Here is a 7,463-nt window from a genome sequence, read left to right on the forward strand (position 1 = left end):
TGAATTCTCCCGACTCTCCCGATGACCACTCTACTATTGCATTAAGCTGGTCGTTTTTTAACACTATGATCATTAATATGCAAGGCATAGCAACATGTTTTATGTCCATCTCCCTTGTGAGTTAAATGTTTTCATGCCGATGTCTGGATATGTGAGGTAACAGATCATGCATGTGTGTTGTAGGCATAGGCCCTATTCTCTGACTGAAAGTGTGCAGAAATTGCGCATTTACCTAATGGTATTTTTTTTTCTTTTTTTTTTTTTGGGGGGGGGGGGGGGTCTTTGGTCAAATTGATGGTATTAAAACTACATCACAAATAAATGCTGTGCTAGATAGTATGGAGAAGACTGTATTGACATCTAACAAGCCATTTCTTTTTTTGAATTGCAACCCTTTTCAATTGGAGCTTTGCTTTGCTTTCTGCTTGCTAATGAGATGTAAGTTGTATAATCATACTTTCACATTTTTAGGGTTTTACTGCTGCTGTTAGCTTTAGATGTATTTGGTGTGTGTGGTGAGGATCTTAACAAACATCAATATGAGTTGCATCTCTTACCACTATTGTGACACTAATGAACACACAATGTTAATTTGGTACAGTAGACTGAAAAGTTTAGTCTGTGCTTTTCTGCCTTTCTGACTTTCACAAGCTTGCACGCAAGCTATTATTACTACAAGGGTTGTGTCTTACTTTGACATTGTCCACATTTGAGTAAACATGTTTATCCACTGAAACACAACAACATATCACTACAAACAATTGATTAATGTGGGTGTACCTACAGAAACCTCCTTCTCCATGGGCTTGTGGAACTGTCAATCCGCAGTCAACAAAACTGACTTTTTTTCCCACACTATCCCACACCCCTCGCCCATCTGGACAAGGAGGTGGGACGGGCCTGCTGATCTCCAACAAATGGAAATTCATCCCGCTACTGCCTTCAATCAAATATGTCTCATTCGAATTCCATGCCATCACAGTGATCGGCCCAGCAAAACTCTACGTGCTGGTCATCTACCTAGGCGACTTTATGGACGAGCTGGACACTCTGCTGTCCTCCATCCCTGAGCATGACTGTCCGCTTCTTGTTCTCAGCGATATGAACATCCACTTAGATGCCCTAGGCTCAGCTGACTTTTTGGCCCTGATCCACTCCTTTGACCTCAAACTGGTTCAAAGCCCACTGACTCACAAAGCTGGCAAAGAGCTTGACTTGATCTTCACTCGGAACTGCAGCACAGACACCCTCATGGTGACGCCTCTCCATCTTTCTGACCACTTCTTCATCCAGTTCAACGTCAGCCTGACAGAACAGCCTCCGGCTCCTCAGCCGATGGTCACGTTCCGCCGCAACATCCGGAACCTGTCTCCAACGCACTTTTCCTCTGTGGTTGCCTCCAGTCTACCTCCACTCAACACCTTCTCCTCTCTGGAGGTTAATGAGGCCATAGACTCGCTCTGCTCCACACTGAGCTCGAGTCTAGACGAGCTGTGCCCTCTTACCACAAGGCCAGCTCGATCCAAACACTCTCATCCATGGCTAAATGATACCCTCCGATCGCAACGCACCAAACTCAGAGCCGCGGAGAGGAAATGGCACAAATCCAAACTAACTGATGACCTCAAAAACTACCAGACACTCCTGACCTCCTTCTCAGCCAGCATCACTGCTGCTAAGACGGCTTTCTACAATGACATAATCAACAGCGCTACAGACACTCGAAAACTTTTCTCAACCTTCAAATCGCTACTCAACCCTCAGCTGCCTCCTCCAGCCTGCCTTACTGCAGATACCCTCGCCTCATTTTTTACAAACAAAGTGGCGGCAATCAGCAGTCAATTCTCTACATGCCCACTCAACGCATCTGACTCAGATACCGCACTCCTACAACCTCTAGGGACTGCTGGATCATCTTTTTCAGCATTCACGCCTCTCTCCGAGAGTGAAGTATCTATACTCCTGACATGCAGCCGTCCTACCACATGCTCGCTGGACCCTATCCCTACGAGCCTACTTCAGTCCATCAGCCCGACCATCGCTCCAGCTATCACACATGTGATCAATGCCTCGCTAACCTCCGGCACATTTCCAACAGCGTTCAAAATGGTCCGGGTAACACCGTTACTTAAGAAAGCTTCTCTCAACCCTGCTCAAGTCGAGAACTACCGCCCTGTCTCACTCCTGCCTTTCCTATCCAAAGGCATTGAACGAGCAGTCTCCAAACAGATCTCTGACTTCCTTTCACAGAACAACCTTCTGGATCCAAATCAGTCTGGGTTCAAAAGTGGCCACTCTACAGAACGGCTCTGCTGTCTGTAACAGAAGCCTTAAAAGAAGCCAGGGCGACCGCTCGGTCATCAGTACTCATTCTGCTTGACTTATCGGCTGCCTTTGACACGGTTAATCACCGCATCCTTCTCTCTATACTCGCTAAGATGGGAATCTCCGGTTCTGCTCTCTCCTGGTTTGAATCCTACCTCTCAGGACGCTCGTTTAACGTATCATGGCTTGGTCAGCTATCTGCACCTCACCATCTCACCACAGGGGTCCCCCAGGGCTCAGTGCTGGGCCCCCTTCTCTTTGCTATCTACACCACCTCCTTGGGACAGATTATCCGTTCGCATGGCTTCTCATACCACTGCTATGCAGACGACACACAGCTCTATCTGTCCTTTCCACCTGATGACCCCTTGGTTTCAGCACGGATCTCGGATTGCCTCTCAGACATAGCTACATGGATGAAGGCACACCACCTCCAGCTGAACCTCTCAAAGACTGAACTGCTGGTCCTCCCAGCTAAACCTACCATACACCACGACATCAACATCAAATTTGACTCCCTGTCTGTTTCACCTACCAGGACTGCAAGAAATCTAGGAGTTGTTCTTGACAACCAACTAAACTTCTCAGATCATGTTGCCTCATTCGCCCGGTCATGCCGTTTCGCACTCTACAACATACGGAAAATCAGGACTTACTTGACTCAAGATGCTACCCAACTTCTGGTTCAGGCAATAGTCATCTCACGACTCGACTACTGCAACGCCCTCCTGACAGGTCTCCCAGCCTGCGCAGTGAAACCACTTCAGATGATCCAGAACGTGGCGGCTCGCCTGGTCTACAACCAACCCAAAAGGGCACATGTTACCCCGCTCCTCAGCTACACTGGCTACCTATGGCGGCCCGCATCAAATTCAAGGCTCTAACGCTTGCCTACAAAGTAGTCTCCGGTTCTGCTCTCACCTACTTGAATGCCCTCATACAGACATACGCTACCTCCAGACCGCTGCACTCCTCAGACGAACGACGTCTAGCTCTACCACCGGTACACTCAGGCCAATCCAAACTTTTCTCATCTGTTGTTCCTCCTTGGTGGAACACACTGCCAGTTCCTACAAGGGCAGGGACATCCCTCTCCATTTTCAAAAAACTCCTGAAGACCCAGCTCTTTAGAGAACATCTCCTCTCATAGCCTCAACACTTACAACAAGTCTTGCTGATCCTAGCACTCACCAGCCGTCTTAACCCTCTAGGCGCCACAGTCGACTTTAGTCGACAAGATGCGGTACTGAATAAAACGGCCGATTTAGTCAAATAGCTGCAGTGAATCAGTGCGTGCGATACCGGAGCTAGTGTGCGTGTGAGCTATTTTATCAGAGCGATATTGTCAACGTCAGTGAGTATTTGCATTAGATTATCGTCTAATGGCATCAAAAAAGTTTACCTGAAATGAAGTGTTGGGTCTTCTATTCGTGGACCCTGATTCTGAAGGGGAGTATCTGCCTTCAGAAAATGACGGTGATTCGTTTAGTGAGGCTTCAGATGCGTCCCTGCCTTGCAATGATGCAGCTGGACAAAGTGAGAGTTTACTCCATAGTTTAGCTTACACCAAGCACAAACGTTGAATCGTTTGCCCAATGTCACTGGTGGGAATAATGTTTCACGGGTTCGGAGTGTTCATCGGGAAGTTAGCAGGGTGTTAGTGGTGTGGCGAACGAGGCTGGAGGTAGCCTTATGTCCATAGCGCTAGCTTCTGTCTTCTGAACGTGTGCCTCTCCACAATTGCGGCGACAGTAACGTGGTGGAGCCTTTGTCTAATGCCACTGGGTATGTTAGACGAGGTCGAAGTGCTCATAGGACAGTTAGGGGGGAACGTAGAGGCAGTGTGGGGAGTCGCAATGAGAATGACAGTAGGCCTAGTCCGAGCTGCGCAAATTCTCTCCACTCGGCGCGCGCGAGGCAGATCTGGCCATGCTGCTCGCATTGGTGGAGGTGGTGACACGCTCTCTCCCTCTCCCTCTCCCACACACACACACACACACACACATTAGGTCATGCAAAGTCTATCACAAGATGATGGGAATGCCAGCCCTGTATGGATAGGGATAGGGAGTCAGGATAGGTAGGAGCAAAAGGCCTGCTACATAAAAAAAAAAATGTCAGCCATTTATTAGTAATGATTTACACTGTTGATTTGCTATCTATTTCCCTGATCATTTAGGACATACACTATGTGTTCCTTTTTGTGTGTTCATGTCCTTGTGATGTGTGTGTCTTTGTCAGCTAAGAAAAAAAACAAAAAACATCAACAAAAACAACAAAAAGAAAAAGAAATACTAACATTGTCTCTCGTCTTGTCTCGTCATCTCAGTCCTGATCTGTGCCTTGCCGTGGCAAGTGAGCTTTTGAACTAAACAGGTCTTGTCTACTTGTGTTTGTGTGTCATCTGAATAATATATATGTGCCCCATACATGGAATCAGAGTGCCTACTGTATGTAGTAAATGGAAAATCTCTACAGCAAAAGGCCAGTCTACCGCTACATGCATTTGGTTTGTTTCTGCCATTTATTAGTAATGATTTACACAGTTTGTTCACTACTTACTATTTACCTGAGCATTCAGTATTGTGCAATATAGCATACAGAAGGTGAGGGACATTTTGGGGGGAAAGAAGTGGTGCATTTTATCATTCAAACATGCGACTTTTCATGAAAATTCTATAATCCAATATGGCCGCCACCATATGATGTCATAATATGCAAATTAGATATAAACATTTAATCTCTTCATAAACTTTGGGTCATCCTTAATATTTCTCTAATTTACAGAAAGTCTCTATCTCTTATCACTTTTAAGATATGAAGATGTCAAAATTGATCGTTTTGGAAAAAAACCTCTGGCGCCTAAAGGGTTAAACTGACAAGTAACTGTTAAAAACAGCACTCACTGATGCACTTATTCTTACTGTACTCTTAATGTTTTTTAAATTGTCCTAAAATTGTTGAGAATTGCTCTTAAACTTAAACTGTTTACCATGTTGTTAGTCACTTTGGCTAAAAATGTGTCAGACAAATGTAATGTAATGTACTCACCAGGGTATAATTAGGGTGAAATGGATTTTTAAATTCCAAAAGTGCAAAAGTGCAAAAAAATGAAGGTGATGGTTGTCTCCAGAGGTCAACCACTGCCTAATGTTAGTCAACACTTTTAATGACATGTTGAGCCTAAACAGTGGCTTTTACTTTGATGTGACAGCTTGCCCGATAAGCAGGCCGATTCAATAATTCACCGATTCTCATTGTTTTTGTCCCTGCTGAAAGTTTAGACCAAAACACAGGGCTGCCAACTTTTCAAAAAACCTTGGAGTGAGATTTGGTGGGGCCAACCAAAATTTTGCTGCGGAAATTTTTGTTTGGCTCAGCATTATTACCGTACAGTAAAAAAAAACGTACATCAGTGGTTCTCAGATGTAGGGACCAGGCATGGACGGATTATGAACTTTCGGGCCCCTGGGCCCACATGTAATAAGGGCTCCCCACTAGTTGTCGCATATGTCCTGGGGTCCTCCTCCAGAATTTTTTGAATTTGTTTGATGTGATTTCCTGTATTCAAAGTCAAAGTCAAAGTCAAAGTCAGCTTTATTGTCAATTTCTTCACATGTTCCAGACATACAAAGAGATCGAAATTACGTTTCTCACTATCCCACGGTGAAGACAAGACATATTTTACCAATTTAAGTCCACAGACAAACATAACAATCAAGTAAACAAAAAAGTAAGTAAATAAGAGGGCACATATAATAATGAAAAATAAATAAATAAATAAATAAATAAATAAGAGCAGCAAAATTTGGTTGAAATTGTGCATAGACAGTCAATAAAATACTAGTGCAAAGTCAGGCCAATAAAAGGCTTGGGTAGTTCTGTTTGACCTAAGTAAGAAAGAAAGTGACATAGTGGTGCAAGTTATGTAAGAGCAGCAGAAGTGTTGTGTTTTCAGGACAACAACAACAAGTTGTAAAGTGTACAAGTGTGCAAGTTTCTGGTGCATTTTGGGGATTGCCAATACTAAATTCAATCAGATTCATAGCCTATGTCCTGATGTGTTGATATTGAGGCAATGACAAAAACATTTTTGGGACTAGATGCAATTTCCTGAATTCTGGTACATTTTAACAGGTTATTTAGATACTTCTATATAACAAAATAAAGCCAGCCTACGAAATTAATAAAAAGTAAATCATGCATAATTAAAAAATAACTCAATATATAGGCTACTTGGCTACACAATAAGGTTTCCATTACAGCACCGCGGACGTTCAATGAACGCATGAAAGCGGATGGTTTGTTTGAAATCCCGACACTCTTTCAACTACATGGAATGTAATAGTGATCATCAAATACCTCCCCAGATTTCAGTGCCCATCAGTCCCAACATTTAACAATATAATCAAACAGACCAAAAGTAAATTAAATATCAAACTAAACCGAAAATGTCATGCTTTTGAAGACCTACCAGTATGCCGCTCCAAGAAACGCATGTCTCAAAATAATACTCGCATAAGAAATAAAGGGCTGTCTCGAATACAATCCTGCCCCTAAAGGCCTGTACTTTGTCTTAAGACCCCGGCCATAATTTGAGGATTTACAGTATCTAACTAGAGAAACTGGCTTCAGATATCCAACAGAGTAAATACGAGATTGTGCAGTCTTAGCTGTGGTTAGTGACGTGATGCTGTTAATGGGGAGTTTTACATAGCCGAGCGTAAACCTATAGGTTATTATTTATTTGGTGTAGCCTACCTATAAGGCTTTTTTCCTTATCAAAAGTGAGGGGGACGACTGATCTCTTCAACACTGCGGGGGATTTGGCGCTTGTCACTGTATGTGTGACAGAAGCGGAATGGGAGAATGTGTGTACCAAAAAAAAAAAAAGCTTAAGAGTGATTTACGCGCAAATGGGAGAATCCAATGAAAATGACAATGAAGCACTAAACAGATGCTGAAAACAGCACTGGTACTTCGCATGGCAAAAGTGGGGGGACCCAAACTAACAATTTTAAAAAGTGGGTGGGTGTTTTGTAAGAATTTAAGAAATGTTTGTATATTTTAACTTTTAAATGCATCAATCAGGTGCACTTTCAAAATAAATTCAGAGGTCAGACTTGCTTATTTTTATG

This window comes from Alosa sapidissima, chromosome 10 (assembly GCF_018492685.1).
Source record: "Alosa sapidissima isolate fAloSap1 chromosome 10, fAloSap1.pri, whole genome shotgun sequence".
Lineage (NCBI taxonomy): Eukaryota > Metazoa > Chordata > Actinopteri > Clupeiformes > Clupeidae > Alosa > Alosa sapidissima.